General features: G+C 39.3%; 1 protein-coding gene across 8 annotated transcripts in view; it reads right to left on the bottom strand.

Annotated features, from left to right (window-relative positions):
* ARHGAP24 (Rho GTPase activating protein 24) overlaps positions 1-16,768 on the bottom strand; it is a 353,302-nt gene that overhangs the window by 114,246 nt on the left and 222,288 nt on the right. The window contains exon 1 of one of the 8 annotated variants that reach the window (XM_043512435.1): positions 13,075-13,194. The exons of 6 other annotated variants lie outside the window; for them this stretch is intronic. The gene's annotated coding sequence lies outside the window, so the exon portion shown is untranslated. Of the gene's footprint in view, positions 1-12,003; positions 12,170-13,074; positions 13,195-16,768 lie in introns of those variants that run through there. One more of the 8 variants, XM_038400199.2, reaches the window with a different exon arrangement.

Genomic DNA, 16,768 nt, shown 5'->3' with positions numbered 1-16,768 from the left:
TGCATATTTGTATTCATGTCAAGAGAGAGGGTTAAACCTCTTACCTACTATCCAATCCACATCTATAATGAACTCCTTGATTAACACAATAAAGCTGGAATTTGCGATTTTTAACTGAGGATTGTCCCTTCAAAACTCTATGTTATGTTGCTGCGCCAGAGTTAAAGGCTCCAGTAATTCACTGCTATAATATCTCCAGTCTAGTTTGCTTCAGTGAGGAAAAAAATCAAGGTAATACACAGCTCTAAATTCAATTGGGTTTAGTAGCTCTGTTTAAAAGTTTTAAACATGAGCTGCACACTAAGGCTCAAACTATGTTGTCAGACGAGATGACGCACACTCTCCCAGCAGAACCATAATCCCAGCCTGGATTTAATCTATCTACTGTCCTCCTATTAACACTGGGATAAAAACATGTTATGCCAAAGTCTTCCTTTGACTTCGAGGGGGAAGAGAGACAACATGGGTGAGGTAAAAACAACGAGGAGTCTTTGTGGCACCTTAGAGACTAACAAATGTATTTGGGCATAAACTTTCATGGGCTAAAACCCACTTCATCAGATGCCTGGACTGGAAAATAAATGTGTTAGTCTCTAAGGTGCCACATGGACTCCTTTTTGTTTTTGCTGATACAGACTAATATGGCTACCACTCTGAAACACGGATGAAGTAATATATTTTATTGGACCAATTTCTGTTGATAAGAGAGAGAAGCTTTCGTGCTTACACAGAACTCTTCTTCTGGTCTGAGAAACATACTCAGGGTGTCACAGCTAAATACAAGGTAGAACAGATTGGTTAGCATAAGTAGCTAACACATATTTCAATGGATCATTCAAGGTGAAGAGTCATTTTCTGGGAAGTAGGTGAACTTCAAAGATCAAATATAATAAAATCCAGAGTAAGTCTCAATTTGGGACTAGGTTCAGGCTGATTCTTATTTTATCTAAACCACTTCATTCAACCTTATTGTTGCATGACTGCACTTGCTGATGTGTGTCCTGATCCTACATCTGGTGAAGAAAATGGTACTGATTTACACAGATAGAGAATTGGGCCAAGGTTCATTTGCTATATTCAACTGTCTTTGTAGCTCATGATTGTTCAGGGTTGTCCTCTCCTAAAAGAAAACTGCATTTTCAAAATATGTCCAGCATTTGTAATCTTATCTGTATGGAATAAATTCTAGTCCATCTTGAAGTACTTGCAGTTTTTGCATAGAGTAGTCCTAGCAGCAGCAAAAATACACTATCATTAACCTTAAGTGAACGAATTTCTTATGGAATAGGACATCATTGAATTACAGACCACATGCAACTGGATTTTATTTCCACTGAAGATCATTAATATCTGAGCCGTGTGAATAACTGATTTTTCAGTTCACTGGCAGCTCCAGAAAAAATTGTTCAGTTCAGGTCAAATCAAAAGGGAAATTTGTTGGTGTTTTTGGCCAATCAAAAAAGTTGTAAAACCATCACACAAATAATTTTGTTTTGTGCATCTTTAACAAAAGCAAAGAAAATGAAGGGCTAGATTCACAAAATGGAGGAGGCGGTGATGGCAGCAGTGGTCCCTCCTCCCAATTAGTACAGTGGTTAGAACACTCACTAAGGGCACGAGAGATCCAGGTTTGAATCCCTGGAGCAGAAAATACCAGTGTGAGCTGTAGTCTCTATATAGTTATGTGGGTACTCATATGGTCCCAGAGCATCTAACAATTGCTGCTAGGTATTTTTCTTCACAATAGCCCGGTGAGGTGAGGAAGAGCTACCGTCATGTTTCAGATAGGGAACTGAAACACAGGATTAAGTGTCTTGGCTAAGGTAACATGGGAAGTCTGTGGCTGAGCTGCCAACGGCTGAGCTGCAAAAAGATATGCTCTAATTCAATCACAAGTTATTGGTCTTGATACAAGTATTAGTGGGTAAAGTTCTATGCCATATTATGCAGGAAGTCAAAGTAGATGATCACAATGGTCCTTTCTGGCTTTAAAATTTATGAATGCATGAAACCAGCTCTGCCTCTACCCCCTTCCCCTGCCCAGATGTGGGTCCTAACCACTAAAACCATTAAGGAAATTGTATCTTTCTGTTAAGTCTTCCAAGCTCTGGTGTCACAGGAAATATCTAGTGGTGTCTTCCAAACTGAAAGTTAAATAAACAAATATAGAGAGTGGGGTGAAGGGAAGGTGAGAGCTACTCACCCTGCCAAAGCAAGCTGCAATGATATCAGCAGATTTTGTCATATTGTTACTCAGTGTGTGTGTTCTGGTGCAGAGCCAGATGAGCCAAATCATCTGGGAGGAAGAATTTCATCAGAAAAATGTGAATGGTAATTGGGAATTGTTTAAGAACATCTTACTAAACACCCACAAAGCCACAATCCTACAACTGAGGAAGAAGGCAGTGCTGATTGAAAAACCATGCTGGTTTAGAAGGGAAATGAAGGCAGTGACAACAAAATCAATCAATCAATAAACAAACAGAAGAAAGGAGACATTGATAGTGATCAATATGAATCAGAAGTTATGAATTGCAGAAAATTGATATGGGAAACAAAGGGGCACCAGGAGAAATCTACAGCCAGCAGAGTTAAGGGTATTAAGAAAGAGTTTTTAAAATACATTAGAAACAAAAAGAATCCCAAAATGGTATTGGTTCATTACTAGATGAAAATGGTAGTTAATAATAATGCAGAAAAGTGTTCAATATTCCTGTTCTGTATTTGGGGGAAAACCAGATGATTATAGTCTAATATACATATGGTGATAGCACTCTTTCCATTCCACTAGTGTTTGGAGGATGTGAAACAGAAGCTACTAAAAAGTCAGACACTTTAAAATCAAGTGGTGTCCAAGAGTTTTTTAAAGGAGCTGGCTGAGGAGCTCACTGAACTGTTAATGTTGATTTTCAATAAAGCTTGGAACATGGAGAAGTTCCAGAAGAAAGCTAATGTGCCAATTTTTAAAAAGGGTAAATGGAATGATGCAGATAATTATAGGCCTGTCAGCCTGACATCGATCCCAGGCAAGATAATGGAACAACTGATTCGAGACTCGATTAATAAACAATTAAATGAAGGCAATGCAAGTATCACAAATCAACATGAAAAATAGATCCCATCAAACTGATAATTTTTTTTATGAAATTACAAGTCTGGTTGATAAAGGTGAAAGTGTTGCCCTATATACCTACCCATCTGTAAGGCGCTGACTTGGTACCTCATGACATTCTGATTAAAAAAAACTAGAATGATGTAGAATTAACTTGGCACACATTCAATGGATTATACACTGGCTAACTGATAGGTCTCAAAATGTAATTGTAAATGGGGAATAGTCATCAAGTGAGTAAATTTTCAATGGGATCGCTCAGGGTTGGTACTTGACCCCATGCTAGTTAACATTTTTTTTTCAATGACCTGGAAGAAAACAAAATAATCACCGATAAAGTTGGCAGTTGACACGATAATTGCGGGAATGGTAAATAATGAAGAGGGGAGGTCACTGATTCAGAGTGATCTGGATCTCTTGTTAATCTGGGTGCAAGCAAACAATATGCATTTTAATATGGCTAAATGGAAATTTTTATATCTCAGAACAAAGAATATACACCATATTTATAGGATGGAGAACTCTATCCTGGGAAGCAGTGACTCTGAAAAAGACTTGGGGATCCTGGTGGACGATCACCTGAACATGAGCTCCCAATGTGATGCTGTGGCCAAAACGGCAAATGCAATCCTGGGATGCATAAACAGGGGAATCTCAGGTCGCCATACAGAGGTTATTTTATCTTTATATTTGGCACTAGTGCAAGCACTGCTGGAATGCTGTGTCCAGTTCTAGTGCCAACAATTAAAAAAGGATATTGATAAATTGGAGAGGGTTCAAAGAAGAGCCACAAGAATGATTAAAGGATTAGACAACCTGTCTTACAGTGATAGACTCAAGGAGCTCAATCTATTTGGCTTAACAAAATCAGGTTAAGGGGTAACTTGATTACAGTCTAAGCATCTACATGGGGAATAAATATTTAACAGTGTGCTCATCAGTCTATCAGAGAAAGGTATAATGTGATCCAATGGCTGGAAGCTGAAGCTAAACAAATTCAGACTGGAAATAGGCATAAATTTTTGACAGAGAGAGTAATTAATCATTGGAACAATTTACCAAGGGTTGTGGTGGATTCTTCATCTGTGACAATTTTTAAATCAAGATTTAATGTTTTTTTTTGTAAAAGATCCTCTCTAGGAATTATTTTGGGGCAGTTTTATGGCCTGTGTTATACTAGATGATCACAAAGGTCTCTTCCAGCCTTGGAATCCATTAATCTTGTGGCTTAACTACTTTCCAGTTTTCTATATAAGCAAACTGCCTGGCTAGCGACAAGATTCAAGTCATAGTTTGGGTCAAATGATTCTTAGCGCTAGCCAGGGAATCGTTAACTATAAATGTTACCAAAATTCTACCCCCATTTATTCAGTTTCATTTATACCTGAGGTTTGATCATCTCTTCAGCTGTGCAGTTAGGCAGAAGTATTAAAACAAGTGAAGTTAGAACTACAATGTGGCTGCCTAAGCAAAGCTGACCCCTACAAATGAACCCCCTATGACAGCACTGGTGCACTGTACTACAGCTGTGCTCTGGAGTTAGTGAGCAATGGGTAGGGCTTGTGTAAATATTGCTCCGAGGAGGAAGGTCCATGGAGTGCTGCAGGCACATTAACTAGATGCTGCATAAGCCTTCTAGAAGCACGTGTAAGTTTCCATCCTTTCCTCAGCAACCCTTTGGAGCATGCACAGTGACCTTGCCACAGATGTTAGAGTCACAGTTCAGGGCAAATGCACCTGTATTCCTCCTCTATGGTCCAGCAAGGGCACCCACTCGTTGTTCCAGGCTCCTCAGCCTTCACCTCTGGGGTGGAGACATTCGTCTCTCTCCCTCCTGAGTGACGTATTTCCAGGTTGCACATTTCCATGGCTATGCTGTCATATCCCCAGCAAAATAAAGACTTCTTAAGCAGGCCTGTTTTGCCTTCTCTTCGGAGACAGTACACAGTGTAACTGCCACAGTTATAAGTTACCGCACAGGTCTTTACAAGCAATCACATTTATTCTTAAGTTAAAAGCATTACAGAGAAAACATCTTAAAAACTGTAACAGAATCTATATGCATGCTTATAAGTTTACCAGAGATCACCCCCTCTCTCCAACAAGCACTCTGGTTGGTGAGTAGTCCTTCAAACCCCACATGTGGGTTTTTCCTGTGGTCACAAGTTCATCAAAGCCTCATCTCAGAAACAACACCCATCCTTAAAGGGCCTCAGTGGGCCAAAAACCTTCCAACTCCTTCCCTAAGAACTGGGGTCCACTTGGACCAGAGGCCCTGCCCATTTGCTGGATCAGAAAGAAGGCCATAAGTTAGGTATAACTCAGGCTATATAAAAAAAAGTCCTCTCTTTGTCTCTTGGTCCCTGGAGAATCCAGCTTGAACAGGATCCGTTAGCCTCTCTCCTGGAGGTGTTACAACCACCCCCCTCCTCCACCCATTGTTCTTAGTTCCTGAAAGGCTGTGGTCTCCTCAATAGTATATGAACATTGTGTTTTTAATACAATGAACTCCTAAAATACTTAATTCAATAAGATTTGTCCAGGATATTCTCATATATACCACAGTCAGTTCACCCCATACTGCTCTTCAAAAGCCAACAGAGCAGGAGCATAGCTAGGTAACCATTAGTGGCTTGGACATCACATCTTTCTCGGGGCAATTGCACACTGGAAAACCTGAAAGATACATGATGGAGGACTCACCTGCTTATCTTATTGTGGTTTGACAGAGAACATTGCCATGTTCTTCACAGTCCTTGGTTAGTCATGTATTCCATAATCCATTAACATTAGTTATTTACTAATTACTGTTACTAAATCTGAATTATGGCTATAGAATGGTGTGCACCGGTATCATGGAACTCTGGTACTTACATGGTGGGGCTCCTTTGACTGTGATGGAGTGGATGGCAAAGGGGATATGGAAATGAAACTCTTCACTGCTGTCTCTTCTACCTTGCCTGGTGACTAAGATGATATACAGGAGATCAGTGCTGCCTAAACTTAATTGCACTGGGGCGCTGAACAATTGAACTGTACTCCAAAGATTGCATTGACTGCTTAAGCTAGACTTTTCCAAGGAGAATCCCACAGCATCTCACTTACACCACCCCTCTTCAAAAGCTCCCTTTGCATGTTCTTATATTGTGTCTATTCCTATCCTTCTCACACCAATGGCCTCCTGCATTCTAACACTACACACAGCATACCTCTGTTTCAGCGTAATTTGGGGGGCAGTGCACAAAGCAGCACCCAGGGGCTCAACAAATAAACCCAGTGCTGTATATTTGCACATTTTTCAACTCAGAAAGTTGTGGTAGATGATTGGAATATCACACTAATGGTCCAGTTATCATATTCCAATCATCTACCACAACTTTCTGAATTGAAAAATGTGCAAATATACAGCACTGGGTTTATTTGTTTCCCCAAAAATGCCAGCACAATGATCTGAACTGCACAGAATCAGTATCAGTAACAGCCAAGAGTGCAGTGTGTTTTGTTACAGAACTCTGAACTGTCCAAGTCCAGGGAGCTGTAATATGTCATAAACCTGAAGGAGGAGGAAGTGTGGGGGAGGAGGGAGAGAAAAAAATCAATCTGTGACCCAATTTCAGGACAAAAAGAAAAGGAGTACTTGTGGCACCTTAGAAACTAACAAATTTATTTGAGCATAAGCTTTCTTGAGCTACAGCTCACTTCATCGGATGCATTCCGGTGTAGCTCACGAAAGCTTATGCTCAAATAAATTTGTTAGTCTCTAACGTGCCACAAGTACTCCTGTTCTTTTTGCGAATACAGACTAACACGGCTGCTACTCTGAAACCTGTCAAAATTTCAGGGCAGTGGATTTCACTCTTAACTCTCCTTGAATGGGTTTTTTTTTAATGTTCTTTTGGTGATTCGGGTCACACTCAATACATCACAGCTCTTCTCCTTCTGAAAAGCTAAATAAAATATATATTGCATTAGAAAAGTCACTCCTATTAATGACACACTCCTGGGCATAGACCTTTAAATGTCAGTTTCAGCTTTTGACCCTGAGGCTCCTCAATTATTTTACTCCTTTTCGTCCAACATTTCCAGGCTCTCCCCATTATATACAGCATTAGTTTTCACCTCTGAAGACTGAAGTATTCTGCATCTACCAAGCAACCATTCTGACATTTACACAAGAGCAGGGCTCACAGTGGCATGGGATGTAGGAAGTAGAATAAATGAAAGCAAAAATGAACTGCATCTTTCCATCACTAACATGATAGCATCAGCAACTGCCCTAAAGAAGTATCAACATTCAAAATCCACTACTCAGTATGTTTTGCACTTTCAGAGAGAACATTTTTGTTTACAATCCATCTACTACTGGAAAGTTAAGATTTTCTGATTAAAGTTCCATCTTGCTAGCAATGCAAATATTCCATGGGGGACAAAATGCAAACTTTAGAAGTTAGAGCAGAATGTAAATAGGGAAGCTGGAAGTACTGTCAGATGTTGTTAGCTTCTTTTATTTGCAGTTTCTGGATGCGATATTAAGCAGTAAAGATAAATGAGCATTACAGGTATTATGTCTAAAATACAAGGTTTTTGTTTTAATGAACATTATTCATCATTCATGGCCGCCTCGGTTTTCCTGACTGATCTGTGTGAAGTGTTAACTGTGTCACACTGACATACATCTTTCCTGTCCACAGATCTAGGCTTTTCCAATTTTGCTTCCAGTTGGGATCAACTTTTACCCTGTTTCTAGATGAGCTAGCAAGTGTCATTGTGTATATGTACTGGAAGATAACTCATGAAGCTGAGAATACTTGGACTGATCCCTAGACCCATATAAACCCATTTGGACAAAGAAAAAATCACCCCCCATCCTGACCTTCACCAAAAACTCAAGCCAAACAAAAATACAGCTCTTTTGCAGATTAGCAAATATTAAGAAAATTAAGTGTTCTCCATCTGAATTTCACAAATCTGGACACTTGCTTGAAGCATTGTATTGGATATCTTAAGAGAAAGCCTATTCTACTGAGGCTTCCAACCCAATTCTGAATACCTAAGTGTCTCGAAGAGAGTTTGGAGAAGCATCAAAAAAGTTAACTGTTAAGTTCATACTGCATAGCCATATTAGAACAAAAGCTCAGTGATACAAACAAAGAGAATTAAGTAATGTACACCTTGAAAAGTGATATATTCTAAAAAGAAACCCCATGAAATTGGCTATATGAAGATATTGTCATTGTACCATACTTTAGTTTGGTGCCTTTGACAATAAAAAAAAACCCTGTGCAGAATCTTATCATGCTTCATGTCACCTACTTTAACCCCCACCTGAGCAAGCACATACAGGAGTTCTTGGGAGCCTTAAAATTAATTTTATTTTCAAAAGTACTCAGCTCTGAAATTGGGGGGCAAGTTTTCAAATGACAGTTAAGGCATCTAAATAATGCTCAGATTTTCAAAAGTACTCAAGACACAAACTGCCATTGTGAGCCTCATGGCCAGATTTCCAGAAGAGCTCAGCACTCCAATGCACTGGTCACTTATTGGGATGAGTAAACAGGAGCTGAAAATCTGGTCACTTATTGGGATGTGTAAGGAAAGGGAAACATAGTTTGAGTTGACAGCAAGACATATTAGAATGTGAAACAGTCACCCAAAGAAAGTTGAGGAAGCTCCATTGTTTGGGACTTTTAAATTAGGAAGGATCAATAACTAGAAACATACTACAGAGAGGAATTCAGTGGTTAGGGTACTAGCCCTGAACTCAGGTTAAATTCCTAGGCTAGTACCCTAAAGGCTTGTGAGTAATATTGGACAAGTCACTTATTCTCTGTGGAGATAATGATGGCTCTGCCCTACCTCACAGAGGTACTGTGAGGTTAAATCCATTCCAGATACTAAGAATCTCAGATATTTCAGTAACGAGAGCTATACAAGTATCTTAGGAACATAAATAGCCTTGCATTTGGAGGATTTTGGACTGGTAAATCCATGTCTACCTCACATTCAATCAAAAGACAGGCCAACCAGGCCCCAGGGTCAGAAGGGGCCAGAAAACATTTTCTGCTTCAATTTTTTATTGCTCCTTCACACCCTAGTAGAAGGTTTTTTCCCCCAGTACCCTCCTCCTCTTTCTTTGCCCCCAAAGTGGCTTAGGGCTATGTTTATGATTAGTTGGATTGCAACAGTACCCAGAGCACCTAAACAAGATTTGGTCCCCATTGTGTAGGGTGCCATTCAAACACATAGGAGGAGATGGTTCTTGCCGCAAAGAACTTGTACATTTTAATTCAGCCTTAATATTTTCCTGTATCGAGGAACTATTTTTCTCTTCAGGGCATACATAACCATGGAATCAACCAGTGATCACCAAGTGAAAAAGACATCGGAGAGTCCTCGGCACAGTGATACCACAATATGCCAGATTTTTTAGAATATAAAGATGAGCCAAATTCCCAAGCAGAGAAAAGAGGAGTGGGGGAGGGGAAAGAAGGAGGTCTCTATGGTCATGCTGCAGCATCTCCAAATTAAAAAATGACAACAGAATGCCTTGCTCTTCTCTTCAAAATAACCTGTCATTGCAAAACAGTAGTCCCTCTACTTTCTGATCAGAGGCAATAGCAGAGATGTAAATAGCTTCATTAGGAATGAACAAGTGTGTTCTTGGAAGTTAATATACCTTGTTCCTTTTACACATGGATCACTACTAAGAACACAAAACATTCAAGATAACAGGTGGATGAATCATTTGATAGTGGCATTTTAATTAACTTTACATTGCCTTGCTACTCTTCAGCAGTGTCTTGAGTATTCCATGTGCATATAATTCTCTTTACACACACATAGTAGACAAGATCTTTGGACCAGTAAGTCCTGTACTCTGTCTCTGGCAGTGATCTATACCTTATAGTTCAAAGAAAGTGAAAAACTCTCCATTAATGTCTCTAGGCCAACATTTTCAAGTTTGGGTGAAGCGTCACACAAAGCATCAAAAGGCCAGATTCTGACACCCGTAAGGTTTCACACCTTGTTAAGTCATTGCACGCTGCTCTGCGAGCCATCCCATTGAGTGAATACAAATGACTATCGAGCACGAAATAAATTGATTGCTATAAGGGAGCTGCAGGTGCTCAGCGTCTCTGAAAAAATCACACTGTTCGTTCTTCCTTTCTTCTTTTTGTTTTGGTCTGGTGCACGAATATGAATTTATGTGCTTAACTTTAGCCACCCAAATATTAAAATTACTACAGTAACCAGCTGTGCAATACTAAACATCAGACTGAAGGTAGAAGAATTCCTTTCTGACCTGGTCAGTCATCAACTTGCAGCCTGATGCATGAGATTTGAGTTCACCCATCGTACTCTATATAAAAGGTAATAAAATTAGCCAAAGCTGTTAACAATCCAGACACAGTGCTTGACTCATTATCCTGCAGTGTTTAATTCTACAGGTTGATTTCATGCTGCATGGAGCAGCGTATCCTTTTATTTGTTCTATATTTATTCAACATTAGTTTGACTAAACAACTCCTTAGTCCTAGCACTATGGGATGGAGTTAAGTGCAAGAAAGAGGCTGATCAATTTTCAATATACCTTTAATAATTTAAGAGTTTTAAACTCTTCTACTATTTCCCTTATCTTTTCAGGAGAAATCACTATTTTTTTTAAATTATTCAACATATGTAAATCCCATCATACCTCTAGCCTATGGGGTAGCAGGTTAGTTAGTTCAGGTCATATAATAAATTATTTATAATTTATATTGTTAAAATAAAGACATTCAGTCATTGGGATGAAAGTTCACCAATCAGAATGTTAAGCAATTTTACATTCTGCAGGAGCTGTCCATGGAGATAAATCATCTGAATCAATCTGTGAATGAGATATTCCTGTTAATTTTAGTATCTGACCAGTTTTTTAAACCAGGTCAAATAATAGCCATTCAAAAATCAAGCATATATGACCAGTCAAATGTCCAACCTATATCCCCTATACCTGTCATCTTTGCTACTCTCCGATGAACCTTGCTAAAGACATGTTACCTACACTATAAATAAGCATAAGAATATATACCCTTACTAGGAATGAGCTGAGAAATTGATTATTAAAACTATCGCTTCTACTCATGACTGCCAAATAAAGCATAGTCAACTAGAATTGAAAAACCTGACCTCAGGAGCTCAGATATTACAATGATAAATATAGTGTAAGAACCTACACACAAGAGAATAGATTGAGGAGAATATAATTACATACCTATGTAGTTTCTCTACCTTATTGCAGTAATTTTTATGTACTGCTTGATAGATAACATCTTACATTACTGCATATAATTGAAGTTCACAATTTCTTCTTCTCCATTTCTGTTTTCTAAAGAGTAATAACAAAGTTGCATTTTTATACTTTTAAAATGTGGGGGGAAATGTGCTGAAAAGTTATTTTATATACAATAAAGCAGATGCAATCCTGCAAGCTCTTTCTCCCCTCTGCAAAGAATTCACAATACATTACACAATACTAAGAAAAACTGCTAAGAGTGTAGAACTCTAAAGCCCTTTTTAGGCTACCAACCTGTAAAAGTTATGTCACCTAAAACCTGTCACCGTTCAAGAGCACAGTGACTTATTGCAGAGCCTAGGTTGTTAATGATCTTATTTCATCTTAAAGACACTACTTTAAAAATTGTCACAACTAAATACATCATCAAGACTTGCCTCTGGACAAGAATGCAGAAACAATTTAAAAAGAATCTACATATATTGACTATCACAGAGACAAGCTAATAAATAGATGTTGACAGAACCAGATATTAAATGGAATAATGACCACCGCAACAGCTGGAAATGTGCTTGTTAAGCAAATATCAAATAAATCTAAAGCTTTGAGCTCTCACCTTGCACAAACACACACTTCCTGAAGAGTCAGTAACAATGTAGGCACTTCCAGTGTGCTAGCCAGAGCAGCTGCTGCAGTTGTGAATGGCTTACAGCACAGCCAGCCCTGTCGCTTTTCCACACTGGTTTGTTCTCTGCAGTTTCTCCCATGACTCCATCACCTAGGAATGGCAACTACCCCTCTCTCCTTAGCACGGGTGGTGCCCTGGCTGCTACTGAACTCAGGTAACAAAATGAGAGTCAAACAAGGTCAGCACAATGTGAGCAGAGACAAAGTACAGGGAGACAAAGAGACCCTAAACAAGGGTTACTGAGCTGTGTAAATCACAGCTGAGACCCTGGCAGGTCAGAAGAGCAGTGAATATGAGAATCACAACATGGAGCAGAGCCAATCAGCTTACCCAAGAACCCTTTTTAAGGGCAATAAACGAACACACAAAAAGAACTATCCTGGTGTTTGCCAGAACCAACACCCCAAACGCTCTGTTCTTATAATATCCTCCTCAGCCTGACTGTCAGCCAAAGGGGGGGGGGGTTATTTTCTTTCACAAGTTAATAATATTAGCAGAAAAGGAATAGATCACAGCATGGCTTACAGACAGCAAAAAAAAAATACCCCAAATAAATATATTACACTAACTTTAACAAGATTTCTCTACTACTATTTCCCCCCTTTCCCCTCCCACACTACTGCCCTTTAGTATTTTGCCTCAGTTCCTGTGAGGATCCCACAGAAGGATACTGAGTGGAGATTAAATGATTTAATAGCTGATGGTCAGAGCAGGAATTTATGGAATGACATCTCTAAGGATCTGATCAGATAGTACAGAACGTGCTAAAATTTTCATGCTCTGTCTCAAACTGACTGCCTAATTTCTTGTTTCAGAGTAGCAGCCGTGTTAGTCTATATTCGCAAAAAGAAAAGGAGTACTTGTGGCACCTTAGAGACTAACAAATTTATTAGAGCATAAGTTTTCGTGAGCTATAGCTCACTTCATCGGATGCATTCGGTGGAAAAAAATTTCTTGTGTTAACTGTGGATTATAGCAAGATAATTTTTATTAAAATACCTGATCTTGGTTAGCTCTCCTTCCCAAACTGGAAATCTTTAGTATTACTTAAAGCTGTTTTCTCTGGTCTTCTTGCCTTTGTTGGTGGACCCCTCTTCATCACAACATAGCAGCTCCCTGGGCTTCACAACAAGTAGTTTGTTGTAAGGGAACTAAAAATAGTGATGAATGTTTAGTAAAGCACTTGCCTTACTGATCCTAATGCCAGTTACCATGTGTCCAGGGATTCTCTGAGTTCATTGTCAGTAAGCAACATAGACTAATATTAAATGTAGTTCAGACCATCATGGAGAAAAATAATTCTTTAACAAGCTCTTAAAAGTTTTGAAAGAGAGACCAGTGAGTAAATCCTGACCTTGAAAACTAAAAAGGACAGGGTGAATTTTGAGAATTTGCCCTGGGAAAAAGTTGTTTAAACTGGTATGATCAGGTAAAGCACTCAGTAAAAAATTGTGCTGTAGCCGTCAATAGATCTTTTCCCTCTGTGTGTATTCAGAACAGAGTAACAAAGATTTTTTATATTAGTTTGAACACCTGTTTCCCCTGTAGAGGCAACACTTCTGTGAGATTGTGAGCTGGATTCTGTTCTGCTAATGTATCAACAGGTTTGTTAATAGCCAGTTCAAACCTGCAGAGCCATGCACAAGAGTTGTGAAAGAGAAGCACCAAGCCACCTGTACGACTCCTCAGCATGGTAGTTTGTAGAGCTGAATGATAAGTGCAGAAAAATGTCTGCAGGAATTTTTTTGCCAAAAATGTTTCATTGAAATTGATTTTCTTTGAGAATTTTTGACCGCTATAAACTGGCTGAAAAACAGGAAAAATGTCAATGAAAATACCAGGTTTCAGAGTAGCAGCCGTGTTAGTCTGTATTCGCAAAAAGAAAAGGAGTAACTAACACGGCTGCTACTCTGAAACCTGTCATTATGCAAGGCACTGAATTTAGCCGTATAGAGTGGAAATCTGTCAACTTCATGAAAAAACTCGCACAGATACAGACAGACATCATCTTCCTCTCCAAATGCAAACAGATGGACATCATACCGAAAGGACTGAAGGTAAAAAATCCATTACAATCTACATACCATACAGACTATGCTGACAGCTTGTGCCACACACTCTCAAAGAAACTGCGGAACCACGTGATCAACATCCTCTACAGCAAACAGGGAAAGATTAAGAATGAGCTCTCAAAACTGGATACTCTCATAAAGAACCAACCTTCCACACAAACTTCCTCGTGGCTGGACTTTACAAAAACTAGACAAGCCATTTACAAAACACACTTTGCTTCTCTACAAAAGAAAAAGGACACTAAGCTATCTTTTTAAGGTGCCACAAGTACTCCTTTTCTTTTTAATGAAAATACCGAAATTAAAAAATTTTCCTCACAATTTTCAAAGTACTAGCTTTGGTACTTTGCAACTTGTGAATCAGTAAAGTGAACTGCTGCAGGTGAAGGGAGCAGGCACTGTAGGCCATAGGAGACCAACAAGAACAGTGATCACTGTGTCTTGGAAAGAACCTCTGAAGACAATGGGTTTGCATAGGGAGAATTCCGAGCTTAATTTTGCCAGCAGACTATTTAGTATTTGTGGGGGTGTACAAGCCAGAAAAAATCCAGCTCAACTCTCAAGAGTAAATTTAGAGATGATGTTTAAGTTACCATATATTAGATTCCTTCACACATTCTCACTAGATTCCCCTGGACTTAATTTGGTGTAACATACAAGTCCAGGAGTGGGAAGATGTAAGTTAATGTAGGAAGTGGTTTGAGGGTATTTTTAAAATTTATTATCTTTTTATATCCTTCTTCTAGTTGCTTTTTTGCCACACTGAGAAAGCTACACCAATTTAGCTTGTCTAAAAGTCAGCTAAGCTCAGTGAGCCAAACTGAGAAGTAGAAGGCTAGTCATTGGTAAGTGGATGTGAGTTTATAAAAATATGTATCGATGAATCCAAGTTGTTATAACATATTCATTGAAAGGAAGAGGGAGACGGTCATTTACATTACTCCAAATTAGGCTGCCTTTACACTCACTTAGACCCACATTTGAATCTGGAACACATGTCGTTGTAGGGCGGATTTGCATCGTTGGTTGTTAGGGAAAAATCTCTTCACTTAAATTGAGCAAACATGATTTGGAGTTCTTGAGACAAAACAAATGTGGAACCCTTTGATGCCATTTTCAGAAGGTCACTTTTCAGACTAGATCCTGTGAGGTCCATCAGGTCTTGAAAACAGGCCTGCATAGCTGTCAGCAGAAACCTTCATGCTGCCTCCCAGTGGCAGGTGTCACCAGCTTGCACTCTACTTCCCATGACCTGTTGTGAACACAGACTATGGGAAATTCTGCCTCAAGGGGTCTAACATGTAGCAGCCTCATGGATCCTGACTGGCTCCCTGCACTCTGTCCACCAAGGTTCCAGAAGTATCAGGCAACAGTATGAATCTCCTGTAGCTTACATGACCATTCCCGCTCCCTGGTCTTGAACTCCTGGCTTTAACCTTGGCTTGATTCTGACCTGGCCTCCTGACCAAGACTTTGGTACCAACCCCAGCCTGGAACTTGACTACAAAGTCTTCTGCTACTCTGAGCCTCAGGTTTGATCCTACTCTGACTCTTAGTCCCAACTGCCCTTGTCAGGATCCTGACAGATCAGCAGTTTAAAGAATTAAGTGAGATGAAACATTTTGTTTTAAAAAGGTTAAGACTGAGGAACAGATTGATAAGCTAAGATAGTATCGGGAATGTAGGAAGACAATAGAAAGTTTTTAAATCACTATCTTGCTTTGTTTATTTGCACACAATCATAGCAGTTTAGTAATGGAAAAGACCTAGGAAATCATGTAATCCATTCTGCTGCTAATGGAAGGTAGTTCCCTTCAATTTATTTTATAGTTCCCTTCAATCTAATATTTTCTTTGTCCAGTCTATTTTCAGTTGTATGTATTTGTTTTGCAAAAGTAATATTTCATCATCTTCCTCCTTGGCAATGAACCCTACAAACCTCTGCTACTCCTTCCCACTACTCACAAAAACACACTGAAAAGCAGGGCATCCAAATCTACATCCAAGGACGTGTCTAGAAGATAGTTTCCTCCTTTGCTATTCATTTCTTTGGCTATTATTTAGTGGAAGAAGGGATTAAGAGAATGCCAAATTCTTTCCCCTAATTTATTAGGAGAGCGGTTGAGCCTATACTCAGCATCATGCAGCCATCTGTTACTGCTGTCTTACGGGAGAAAACCACTAGTTGATGATAATAAGGAAGTACTTTAAAAGACATTTCCAGAGCCACCTGCACCCAGAAAAACAAACATGAATTTTACCCTTCCCTCACCTGCTGGCTCTATTCTGCAGGCCCAATCCTGCTTTATTGAACTCAACAGGAATTTTGCCATTAATTTCTATAGGAGCTGAATCTGGCCCTAAGTCACACCCTTTTAAATATAGATTGAGTGAATATTCCAGGTTTTTTATTTTAAAAGACACCCATCTTCCACTACCCTGCCAGAGAAGTAATAAGAAAGCTACAAGCCCTCGGCATCATATGAGCCAGCTTCTTGCAGCTGCTTCTACAGGAATAAGTAATATAAGTAGCACGATGAATATTCAGCAGACAGCCACTGCCTGAGGAGTCAGATGATGGATCGAGCTTGATGGTAAATGCAAGTGGAAATGCAAGACAA

Source organism: Dermochelys coriacea, chromosome 4 (genome assembly GCF_009764565.3).
Source record: "Dermochelys coriacea isolate rDerCor1 chromosome 4, rDerCor1.pri.v4, whole genome shotgun sequence".
Taxonomy (NCBI): domain Eukaryota; kingdom Metazoa; phylum Chordata; order Testudines; family Dermochelyidae; genus Dermochelys; species Dermochelys coriacea.
This window is presented reverse-complemented; position numbering and strand designations above follow the sequence as displayed.